The 12954-nt window shown below is 50.0% G+C and overlaps 1 long non-coding RNA gene across 1 annotated transcript in view; it reads left to right on the plus strand.

Moving 5' to 3' along the window:
• Window positions 1-981: 981 nt before the first annotated feature.
• Window positions 982-12954, plus strand: part of LOC140598130 (uncharacterized) — a 43375-nt gene continuing 31402 nt past the window's right edge. Inside the window, exon 1 of the long non-coding RNA XR_012000257.1 lies at window positions 982-2410. This is a non-coding gene — a long non-coding RNA (uncharacterized lncRNA). The remainder of the gene's footprint in view (window positions 2411-12954) is intronic.

Consider the following 12954-nt stretch of genomic DNA (forward strand, 5'->3'; position numbering starts at 1 on the left):
TTATTGTACAGGTTACCTTAGCATCCCAGGGATTGACACTGGCCCCTCTGTCCTGCACACTGGGCCATGCTCTCGGGTTTTTCTGAACCAGCCTCTCCCACCCACTTCCTTGACTGTGCATACATCCTTCCTGACCTCAAAGAAAGGCTGCCCTTTGGAGGGCAAGGTCTCAGAGCTGGGGTTGGAGCAAAGGTGGTGGTGACTTACTCTGGCCAAGCAAGCATCCCTGCAACACCTCTAGCTGGCGTCCCAGGGCCAGTTTCCCCATCTAAAAATGGAAATATTCCACATAGTGCTGAGCTTGTCAGTGAACTGGCCCTGGGGAGACCCCGCACTCTCTGCAAAGTCCAGGAGGGTCTCTTGGTGGGGGTCCCCTACAGAGAAGCCACCTCCCCTGCAAACAATACAAAGACAACAAGGCAACAAGGACCTCTGTTGGCCTCGGGCTTTTAGAACCAAAATGAGCCAAGATGATCAGTGGTACCCAGGCCACAAGAGAACATTCGAGTGTGATGTTCCAAAGTATGTTCAAGGAAGAGCATTGGTGTGGGGCACCTGGGTGGTGCAGTTGGTGAAGCATCTTATTCAGCTCAGTTCAGGACCTCATGAATAGTGAGATGGAATTGGGCTCTTTCCCTCTGCTCCTCCTTCAACTCATGCTCTCTAAAATAAATTTTTTAAAAATCATGTTTATTTAGGAAAACATAATTCTCGTCACGTCCTTGTTGGAGATACTTTACGCGAAAAATGAAAACCTTGCAAGCGCCGTGTAGGGCCGCTCTCCCTTAGAGGCGCAAAACCAGGAAAGACCTTCCGGGCCGCGCACGCGCAGAGCGCTCTGCCGCAGCGCCCCGATACCACCGCGCAAACCGCTGGGCTCAGGTGCGGTTCAGCGCACGCGCAGAGCGCGGTGCCGGCGCCGCACTCCGCCGGGGGGTTGAAGGGGGTGAGGGGCCCGCGCACGCGCAGAGCTGCACAACATGGCGGCTACAAGATGTCAGGGAAGGGGGAGAGAGGAGAGGTAGGTCCTGCGCGCCCAATCGGAGACACTGGGGGCAGCGGGGCAAGATGGTCGCTAGGCGAGATGAGGAGGGCCCCTTGCCCTGTGCAGGCGGAAAGCACAGGTACAGCGTGTGACGCCGAACTGGGCGGGCCAAGAAGGCCTCGACTTGAATTGCCTGGTCCCCGCGGCGGTTTAGCAAAGACTCCCGAGTGCCCGAGGAGAAAAGGCGATGAAGACGGCGCAGGCGCATTGTGGCGGCTAGCCTTGCGCAGGCGCGGACTGAAGGACGGAGGCTGGCCCCCTGCCCCCCAGCGCGTGTCGCCTGTCTTGTCCGCCGCAGCCCCTGGGCAGGAGCCTGCGTGCACAGTCGGCCCCACTTTTGAGTATCAGGGCCCGCGCAGGCCTGTGACGCCATCGGGAGGCGACAGGGCTGCGCCGCCGGCCCTGTCACCTCGCGAGGTGACTCCCGCCCCCCCCCCCCCACGTGAACGTGGCAGCTCTGCTCGGCAGCCGCGGCTTCCTCGTTGCGCGGCTGTCCCGCGGCGGCCGCCTGGAGCCTGCCCCTCCCCGGCTGCCGGCGAACTCTCCCCGGCGCGTGAGCGCCGGCTCAGGGCTCCGAGAGAAGACGGGCGTCCCACTTCCTCTCTGGGGGTGTGGGCGTGGCCCCGGAAGCGCGTCATGTGCGCGTCACGGAATCCAATTGGTTGAGAAAGTCTTCGTGGAAAAGGGGAACGCTGCTTTCTGTTATCTTCTGATCGCGAGTGTAGAGGGGGGTTTTATTTTTTTTAAGATTTTATTTATTTATTCATGAGACAGAGACACAGAGAAAGGCAGAGACACAGGCAGAGGGAGAAGCAGGCTCCATGCAGGGAGCCCCATGCGGGACTCGATCCCGGGATCACGCCCTAGGCCGAAGGCAGGCGCTAAGCCGCTGAGCCCCCCGGGGATCCCCTAGAGGAGGGTTTTAATAGCAATTTCTGCGGCTTTTTGTAATTAGCCACGCATTATTAAGCCACGTGACCCCGGCGAGTCCGCTCCCCCCACACGCCCCCGCGGAGTCCAGAGTCGGCCTCGCGGCCCTGGTCTGTTCCTGCCCCTGCGGAGGGGTGACTGGGGTGGCCAGGTGGTGGCCCGGTATGTGAAGTAATAAAGTTGTGCTTTTACATTCCCGGGTGACAGAAACAAGTGGTGTGGGAGGCGGCGTCCCCTCCCCCCTCCGTCTCTACCCTGTTTCTAGCCCCGGGCATCCCCGGGCTGCCCGAATCCCTTTCCCCGGCTCTGACGTCCTTCCTGTGCTCCCTCCCTCCGCACCTGCCTCAGACAGCCTCTCTGCACCCTCTCCTCGCTCTGGAGAAGGCCTGGATCCCTTTTTCATGGTCATGCTGTGCTCCGGAACTTGGACAACCAGTTAGTGATGCCATTCTGTACTTATTTCACCTTGTATCTCCCTGTCTCCTCTTCTTTTTTTTAATTTATTGATTTAACTTCACTTAGCCTACATACAGCCCATTAGTTTCAGAAGTACAGTTCAATAATTCATCAGTTTTGTACAATACCCGGTGGTCATCACACTACTGACCTCCTGAATGCCCATCACCCAGTTACCCCACCCTCCACCGCCCCCCACCCCACCCCCCAGGGACCCTCAGTTTGTTTCCCAGAGTTAAGGGTCTCTTATGGTTTGTCTCCCACTCTGATTTCTTCCCATTCAGTTTTCCTTTCCTTCCCCTATGGTCCTCTGCCCTGTTTCTTATATTCTTCATATCAGTGAAACTGTATAATAATTGTCTTTCTCTGATTGACTTATTTCACTCAGCATAATACCCTCCAGTTCCAGCCATGTCGATGTAAATGGTAGGTATTCATCCTTTCTGATGGCTGAGTAATATTCTATTGTATATATAGGCCACATCTTTATCTGTTCTTCGGTTGAAGGGCATCTCCGCTCCTTCCACAGTTTGGCTATTGTAGACATCGCTGCTGTGAACCTTGGGTGCAGGTGTCCTGCCGTTTCACTGCATCTGTATCTTTGGGGTAAATCCCCAGCAGTGCAATTGCTGGGTCATAGGGTAGCTCTATTTTTAACTTCTTGAGAACCTCCATACTGTTTTCCAGAGTGACTGCACCAGCCTGTATTCCCACCAACAGTGCAAGAGGGTTCCCCTTTCTCCACATCCTCGCCAACATTTGTTGTTTCGTGAGTTGTTATTTTCAGCCATTCTCACGGGTATAAAGTGGTATCTCATCCTGGTTTTGATTTGTATTTCCCTGATGGCAAGTGCTGTGGAAACATTTTTTTCATGTGCTTGTTGGCATATGTAGGTTGTTTTTTGGAGAAATGTCTGTTCATGTCTTCTGCCCATTTCTTGACTGGATTATTTGTTCTTTGGATCTTGAGTTTGATAAGTTCTTTATAAATCGTGGGTAGTAGCCCTTTATCTGATTTGTCATTTGCAAATATCTTCTCCCATTCTGTAGATTGTCTTCTGGTTTTGTTGACTCTTTCCTTTGCTGTGCAGAAGCTTTTTATCTTGATGAAGACCCAATAGTTCATTTTTGCTTTTTTGTCCCTTGCCTTCAGAGATGTGTCTTGCAAGAAGTTGCTGTAGCTGAGGTTGAAGAGGTTGCTGCCTGTGTGCCTCTAGGATTTTGATGGATTCGTGTCTCACATTTAGGTCTTTCATCCATTTTGAGTTTATCTTTGTGTATGGTGTATTGCCCTATCTCTTCTAAGATATACGGTGGACATTGTGTCTTATTGATACTTCAAGCTTCACTTAATACAGTGCCTGGAGCTAACAGACACAATAAACACTGGTCACTGGTTGCCTGACCAGCTGAATGAATGAATGAATGAATGACCAAATGTATTGTTTTCTGAAGTTTCTGTCTTGTCCAGTATAGGAAAGAGCAGCAAAGCAGGTAAATACAGAGAATGAAGAGGATGTTGATGTTGTCAAGACAGTGCTCTGAGACTGTAGACACAAGGCAAAGCTGTGACTCAGTTGGTGGTGCTGCCGCAGAAGAGGGGAATTACCTAAGGAAGATGTATTGAGCCAGAAACAGTATTTATGTCTTTTTAAAGATGAGCTCTATTGAGGTATAAGTTACACAGAATAAAACGCAGCCACTTTAGGTGTGCACTCTGATGAACTTGGGCAAATGTGAGCACCCATGTAACCAGATCCCAGTGAAGATCTGGAACATCTCCCTCACCAGAGATGTTGCCCTTTGCTCCTTCCCAACCAACCCCTCATACCCCAGTCCCAGGCACTTCCCATCCTCTTTCTGTCCCTGTGGAGATTTGTCCTTTTGTTCATGCACCTGATGTACAGTGAGCCAATGATTGGAACACCAATTTTGAAGCACAGCAAGCTTTATTATTGGAAGGGCAGCCCAGTGAAGAGGCCAGACATCATTGCCAAAGTTGCCTTGCCTTCTTGAATCTAGGGGCAGTTTATATATGATTGTTTAGGAATATGAGTATGTGAAAGGAAGGTTATGGGCTTCTTGAAACTTGAGGGGGTAGTCTTGAAACTACTGAAGGTTCACAGTCTTCTGGACAGTGAGGCACCATCTGGGACCTGGTACATAAGATAGTTTTAAGAAAAATATCACCTGTTTTTCATCAGATTCTTACAATCAGTGTGCAAACAAGGGGTAGGGTGACAAGGGCAAAGTTAGTGATGAGTCATGCACTGGGCTTAAGGAAACACAGGAAAAGAACAGAACATGGTGTTAGATTAATAATACAACTATAGTACAGCTTATGTTTTCAGAACAGGTCCCAAAACTAAGTGGAATCATGCAGCGTGCCCTGGTTAGTGGTGTATTCACTCAGCATGTCTTTGCTATTAACGAGTCCCCCTGTATTGCTGAGTGCCATCAGGCAAGTTTTCTAGCCATTCTTCTGCTGATGAGCATGTGGCAGTTTCAGGTTTGGGCTGTTGTGAACGCTTCTGTTGAGGCTTTTGTGTGGATATATGTGTTCTTTTCCCTTGGGTAAATCATCTGCCGGGGAAGCAGCTGCATGGAAGTCTTTGTGTAGCATCTTAAGCTTCCAAATTGTTTGTCTTATTGATAAATTGGACTTCACTACAATGTAAATGAGGTTCACTATAATAAGATGCTACCAGACACTACACACAGATAGAGGTGTGGAGTGTAAAATGGGACAGCCACTCTGGGGAAAGTTCTGGCAATTTCTTACAGAATTAAGTGCATACCTGCTTTGTGAGCCAGTAATCCTACTCTTAGGTGTTTACCCATGAGAAATGAAAACCCATGTCTGAAAAAAGCTTGTACAAAAATGTTTACAACAACTTTGTTCATAATAACCAAAGTTGAAAACAGCCCCCGTACCCGTGTAGAGAATGGCTAAACTGTGTTCTGTCCACACAACGGCTGTTATTTGGTGGAAGGAAACCAGCCACTGATGCGCACAATGCAGTCTTAAGGGAGGATGTCCCATGTGATTCCAGTTACATAAGTCTGATCAAAAAACTCTGGTGGGGAAAATTCAGGATGCCAAAAAGGTTGACAATGGGATACTTCAAGTATTTTTCCCAATATTTTTAAAAGGCTTTGGAAATTCTAGCATTTATCCATCGTTGGCCACACTTGCTGATGTGTCCACTCTATTTTGATTTTGTTTCAGCTTGTTGGAGTCACCATAATGATCTTGTGCACCAAACGTGTTCAGACTGTGTGTGGGCGGGTTACCCTCGATAATGAAAACTGGGGCGAGTCATATGTTTGGTAGATTCCACATCTTAAAATGTGTGTGGGGTTCATGGGTGAGAGATGATGAAGGGGGGTGGTCATGTGGAGGAGATGTGACAGTGATGGGGATTTGCTTACACTGGGAGTGGTGCCTGGGGCTGGGGAGACCATAAGGGCCACCTGTAGCTCATACAGACCCTTCATGCAGTTGGAAGAAGCCCTCCCCTGGGGAGATGGCTAGACCATACCTGTGCACTCCAGGCAGGTGTGCCCCAGGGTAAGACAGGCTTGGTCCTCACCCTCTTGCAGTTTGTATTTAGGGGTGGGAGCAGACCAACCAATGGGTAAACAAAGGTTGGGAATGGTTTTAGTTAGCTCAGGGAGAGACCTGAGGAGGGGACCTGGTGACATAATGGCTGGTGTGGCATGATGGTTGTGAATGGGGAGCTTAAAAGGCACAAACCAATTTTATGTAGTGGACAGTTGTTAATGTCTTCATTTTTTTCCCATTTTGGTTTTAGTTCATCCTGAGTCTCTTGCTTTTCTGTGGTTGTTTTGACAGGATCATTTTGAACTGTGTCAGCCTGGCCAATGTCTAGTCCCACTCAAGTCATGCTTGTTTGGGGGGAGGGGGTAGGAGCACAAGAGTCTGCTCTTCTGCTGCAGACTGAGGTGCTGGACCCCCTTGACTCAGTTACAGCCTTGTGTTCTTTTTTGTTTGTTTGTTTAAGATTTTATGTATTTATTTGAGAGAGAACACAAGTTGGGGGGTGGCAGAGGGAGAAGCAGACTCCCCACAGAGCAGGGAGCCCAACTTGGGCTGAATCCCAGGATCCTGAGATCGTGACCTGAGGTAAAGGCAGACACTTAACCAGCTGAGCTACCCAGGTGCCCCACAACCCTGCATTCTTGATGAAAGGGAATACCAGCTTCTGCCCTCATTGCCCTGGACCTGCAGGCTGGCTCAGGCAGTAGATACCAGTGGACTGCAGCATCTCAGGCTGCCCTAGGTCCCTCCATAAGCTTAGGAAATTTTGTTTTTGAGACTGAGGGTGGGGGATGGCAAGGCAGAGGGAGGGAGAGAGGGGGAATCCTAAGCGGGCTCCATGCCTAGCATGGAGCCCAAAGCGGGGCTCAGTCTCACAACTCTGAGATCAGGACCTGAACCAAAATCAAGAGTTGAACGCTTAACCAACTGAGTCACCCAGGTGCCCCAGGAAAAAAGTTTCTAAGCAGAGCTCACCACAAAGCAACAGAAATGGGATGTAGTAAGGATACTTTGACTTTAAAGTACATGGAGACATGCCCTTGTGTGCACTTGGGATGTTTTAGAAAGAAATCAGGTGATCTCTTGTAGCCTAGATTGGGGGATCTCAGTGAAGAATCATCACAGGACCTTTTGACACTCAGGGTTGTGTAAATTATATGTCAAACTGCATGTTGGTTCATGACACACTCTGGGGTAGATGGCAGATCCCCTCTCCCTGCTCTTCCCCTGCCGTGTTGTTTGGGGATTTCTCTTGCAGAGGCTGGGGACCCTGCAGCGTCTGGGAAAAGAAACTGGACCATGAACAGGATGTAGGCCACTGGAATGCTAGCAGACTGTGGTCATGCCCAGTATGGATGCTCCCCTGGGCACAGGACTGCCCTCAGTGGCATGAGGCCACCAAACTGAAAATGAATTTCTGCAATTTCTTTCAGGCTAAAAGGCCTCCCACTGTGTGAGGATTCAGAAACCATGCATGGGTGTGGCCATCTGGCCTTCTCAGGGGTGGTGATGGCTGAGAGGGTCCACAGAGGCACAGGTGCATTGCCGGACAGACATCCCCAGTCCTTGCCGCCCATATTCCTGCACACGCTGTGCTCACATTGCATGACCTTGGCTTTCCTTCTACACCCTGAGGATCAACCCAAGTTCTTTAAATTTTTTTTTATTTATTTATGATAGTCACAGAGAGAGAGAGAGAGAGGCAGAGACATAGGCAGAGGGAGAAGCAGACTCCATGCACCGGGAGCCCGATGTGGGACTCGATCCTGGGTCTCCAGGATCGCGCCCTGGGCCAAAGGCAGGCGCCAAACCGCTGCGCCACCCAGGGATCTCCTCAACCCAAGTTCTTATCCCATGTCTAGACTCGGGAATGCTAAGACAGAACCACAGCCCTGTACACGTTCCTCCTCCCTCTGGAGGAGCCGACTTCTTTGGTACCCAGTGCTGCCCACAGCAGTAAGGCCTGTCTGGACATGGCCAGAGTCAGACCACAAGCCCCTGCACCTCAGCCACGCAGACTCACAGGGCATGTGCATATTCTAAGTCTTCATTCCAAATCGGAAGATTATCTTTAATATGAAGTGATCACCAGTAATTTGAAAACTAGACAGAGGCCCCTCTGAAAAGGCTGTAATTCTGGCGATGCCAACACTGAGAAGGGACCTGGTCAGACGGAGTAGCTGCCGTCCTTCCGCGTCCACTGTGTGTGACCTCCTCTCTTGGAAGCAGTGTGTTCCTGCAGATGCTGTGTTGGGAGTCAGGGCGGCCTCTGCTGTGGGGTGTCTGCAGACAAGAGGCCCCAGCTGCACAGTGCAAGGAGAACCCCAAGGAAGGGAGGGAGTTACCCCAAGAAGAGATGCCTCTCATAGCTGCTCTCTCCTGGGATGGTCCTTAGGCATGGGGTCCCTGTGTGGCAGTATGTGGGGACTTGTGCTGAATCACCTCCATAAGGTATTAGCTTGAGAAAAGGCTCGGGAGGGCATCTGGGTGCCTGTGTTTTACCCCCACCCCACCCTCACAAGCGGCAGGAACTTGCTGGTGCCCTCTGACATGAATCTCCAAAGGGGGTCCCTCTTGTGGCACCATTGATTAGGCCTGTCTCCAGATATCTCCCCACACTGACCTCCTTGATCTCCCTGGTCCCTGACCCTGGGATCCTAGAAGTACATGGATTACCACAGTGTGAGCCCAGCCCAGAGTAGTTGCAGAGGGATGGGACTGCGGGCCTCAGCCCAGCCTGGCATCAGCAGGTGGCCAAGAGCAGGCACTGCTATGCTGGGTCTATGCAGAGTCTGTGGGTGGGGAGGGGTCTACACCAGCACAGGTGACCCCTACCCCACAGGGCATGGGCCTGCACCCAGCACCTTTCTCCCATCAATCAGGGAAGCATCTTTTCACTGCATTCCCTCTAGGCCACATCCTAGGTCCTGGGGTAAGGCCAGAGTCAGCCCCGCAGGCAAGGCTGGGCTGTTTCCCCTGGGCAGCCTACTTGAGGGGTCATCTTGCCTCAACTCCTGAAAAGAGTGAGCCTGTCCCATCAGACCTCACAGAACTTCCAGTAGTATCTAAACTCCAGAGTGGGCAGAGTCTCAGTGGCTAGAAGCCCCCTTTCTGGGAGATGGAGGATGGCAAGTGCTTTGGGAGAGCATTGCCTTCAGCTGCCCAGAGCACCAGCCTGGACTCCATCCTCTGCTCCCTGTAAGTGTGGAGCTCCCTGTTAGTCTGGGCCACTGAAGGCCCAAATGCAGTGCAGTGTCCCTGCCAGAGATGTGCCAGGGTCTCAGACCCAGGAGGAGCACCTCAGCCTCCAGAGTTGCAACCATCTGCCCCGTCACCCTGTGTATCACACCTGGGCTTTTGGACAAGGCACTGACTGTCTCAAGTGCACAAGACTCCCCCCCCCCCCCCCAGAAGTCAACACCATGCACGTGAACTTGAAAGTATCCCAGGGAACCCCAGTGAAAGCAAAGCAGTGTCTCTGACCAAGTTAAGCCTGCCCTAGGTCCTTCCCTTCAGTCTTCAATAAGAGAAAGCTGTAATCATTGTCAAGCCTGGTATTGGGTATCTGCAGCCCCCCAGGGGCCTGGGCCTTATTTCTGAGGGAAAGATGAGAAGGGAAGTCTGAGGCAGATGCAGAGAGGAAGAAGGGGATCTCATGGCACACATTTGCTTCTGTGGTATCCCTGCAGACCGGCTGCAGTTGGAGGCCACATGTCTGATTGGAGCAGGTACACGGGTGAAAATGTCTCTGCAGATAAGCAGTGTTTAATAGCATTTTCACATTTGTATTCATAACATCACCACTGCTGAAGTGGCAACTCCCTGCCCAGCAAGGAGGCCCATGTCCTGGCCCTGGGTGTCCTGCTAGAGAGCTTGGGCCAGGCAGGCTCCCCTCCTGGGCACCGATCACCATTATGAAAGGAGGGTGATGGTAGGTTTCTTCCCTCTGCATCCTCTGCCATGTTAGAATTCTAAAAGATGGGACGTTTTCTATATTTTAGGCAGCTCTCCAGGACACACATATGCCCTCAACTTCAGATTTCTAATTGGAAAAGTTCTTATTCTAAGGTGGATAGTCTTTTCCTTTCATGGGGGATCCTGCCCCCACCCCCGATGGTGATGAAAATGATTACATTTTACTTTATTTAGCATGCATTTATTTCTGGGGCACCTGGGTAGCTCAGTTGGCTCAGTGTCCAACTCTTGGTTTCAGCACAGGTCATGATCTCAGGGTCATGGGGTTGGGCCCCACATTGGGCTCTGTGCTCAGAGGGAATCTGCTTGAGATTCTCTCTCCCTCTGCCCCTCCCCCTGCTCTTGCATGCTGTCTCTCTCTGTCTCTAAAATAAGTAAATAAGTCTTTGAAATACATTTTTCCTTTATTGTGAAAGTAACAGAAGAAACACTTTTCTGAAGCCAGCATGATCTGTCAGTTAATCTTAAAAACTGGTAAAAGCAGGTAATAAGAAAATAAGGAAGCAAACATACCTTACATATATTTTTAACTTAAAATTTGTGGCCGTGCATTAACTTTTAACAATAAGTTTAATGAGGTAATATTTTTCATACAGTGAAACCTTCAGGTTCTAACACCATCTGTTGATAAGTTTTGACAAATGTAGAACGTCCCTTAGGGTGCATAACAGTTTCGTTGATCCAGAAAGTCTTCTTGTACCTCAGTGTACTCTGCCCAGAGGCCACCACACTGCTGGCTGCCATCCCCAGGTGGCCACTTCTAGCTCCAGTCACCACTCTGGATGTTTCAATATGGGGCCAAAGGCTCCCAAGTGAACACCGTCTAAGGATTGGATTTTTATTTAGTCTTCATTTTTAGTATAAACCACATCCTTAATTTGTTTTCCTAAGATGTGCAGTTTCAATATTTTTCTGATGTGAACAGAGAAATCGAGTGTTTGCAAAGCAATCTAAGACCAGAATTCTTCCAAATATCCAAGAATTATTTTCTATTTAAGAGTTATTTTGCCTGTACCTAATTCAAAAAATCAATTTTTAAGGCAAGTTCAGTTTGCCTTTATCTTGATTTTCCAAATCACTTTATCTTGGTCTTCATAGAAACAGCTTTCTTTTCATTTTACACTGACAGGTGATTGGTTTACATAATCTCAAGCTATGCAATAGGGAGAATGTCAATAAGCAGCACACATAGGTTTAGGTGCAAACTAAAGTTTCCAGCTGCACTTATGGTAGAAAGTGGTCTAGTGCATTTTGCTGAGTGATAGAGCACAAGTGGGACTTATAGACGTCCCTGTACTGTATCCCAGGGGTATCTATTTTCAGGATGTTTCTGGATGGTTCTTCAGCCTCACAAACATTGTCGTGTATGTGGAGTTAACATGATTTCAGGGTTGGAGGGAGCAGCGCATGTGCACACCTGCACGTGAAGGTTCCCTAGGAGGCCACTCAGAGCTCACGGAGAACTGATATACTCATGGCTGTGGTTTAGTACAGCAAAGGGGTACAGGTTAAAATAACCCATGGAGAAGGCACCCAGGGAAGAATCCAGACTCCAAGCTCCAAGCATCCAGCCCTCTGTGGACGGCACTCCTTCCTGGCAGCCACATGTCCTCACTGGAGCTCAGCTGCCAGTCTTTCCTGGGGCTCCGTCACCTGCTGCTCCTGTATCTGATGTTTCTACAGCCCCTCTGGAAGGTACACTGATGCTGACTCAAAAGCCCCACCCCAAGTCACAGACTTTCTCATGGGGCTCGGGCATCCAGCGTTTAGCCATCCCCCCTCGGAAGCTGAGGGCAAGGCCAAGCCTCTCTCTGGGGAAGGTTAAGTTGTTTACCACACAGTCCTATACAATGCTTTCTCCCCCCTTGGAAATGGAATCACATTCTATACTTTGTTTTGCAACCTACCTTTTCTTTGTTCTAACTGGATCCCTTTCCTTGGTCCATAGGACATTTCTTGGCATCATCTTTTTATGGACTCATGCTATGACAGCTTTGTTCACTTAGATTGTCTCAAATTTTCCATCACCATTCTCTACCTTCTCTGATCACCCCACAGGCAACTTTTTGGGAAGAGAATTCAGTTACTGGCAAGTGAATGTGGGTGGGTGTCTCCTGTCTCGGGTTTCAGAAGCAGACTCTGATATTTTGGAAGTGATGGCATGGCAGGGGGAAGCTAGGTGGAGGGTGGGGGGAGAGACTCTGGAGACTACAGGTCACAGCTCACAGGTGTCCCTGTCTAGAGGCAAAGGATTTGGATTGAAACCCTTCATGTCAATGACCAGTTAAGTGTTGTAATCCCCAGACAATTCCATCCCTCCAGGAGCTCAAGGGAAGGGGGTTCTTGTGGCCAGAGGGCAGCCCTCTGTGAAATACTCAGAAACTGGATGTTGGGAGCAAAAGACCTGGAGCTTAGGTGCATAGAAATAGTAGATGGACAGTAGGAAATGGAGGTAGAACAAGGACAACATCTACTGCAACCAGATCTAAAGAGAACATGGCATTCAGAGGGCCACAAGTGTTTGTCTCTTGGAGTAAGCGCAGGCCCTTAGTGGAGTCCCCTGACCTCAAGTCCTAGTGGGGTGAGCACCTAGACCAGAAGCAGAAGCTCAGCAACCATCCACTATCACCTCTACTGCCCCTGAGCCATGTTTGCTTTGGAGTTGGCTCCAGCATCCTGGACAGGGATGGTGGGGGAGTGTCTTCTCTCCTTTAGATGCCACACAAGCTCAGACTTTCCCCCAGATACTGTTAATAGACAAGTAGAACATGATGACAAAGATGAAATGACTGCTGCCTGCAGGAATGCCCCCTCCATCAGCCCCACCCAGTGCATACTCTCCGCCCTCCCCATCCACCCCCCCATCTTCCCTACCTGCCCCATTCACCCCATTCTCTCCATCCATACCATGTACCACACCTGCTCCATCTGCCCACTTTGGCATAAGGTTATTTGAGTGAAAAACAACAGGTTCAGGAAGAGCATC

This window comes from Vulpes vulpes, chromosome 3 (assembly GCF_048418805.1).
Source record: "Vulpes vulpes isolate BD-2025 chromosome 3, VulVul3, whole genome shotgun sequence".
Taxonomy (NCBI): Eukaryota; Metazoa; Chordata; class Mammalia; order Carnivora; family Canidae; genus Vulpes; species Vulpes vulpes.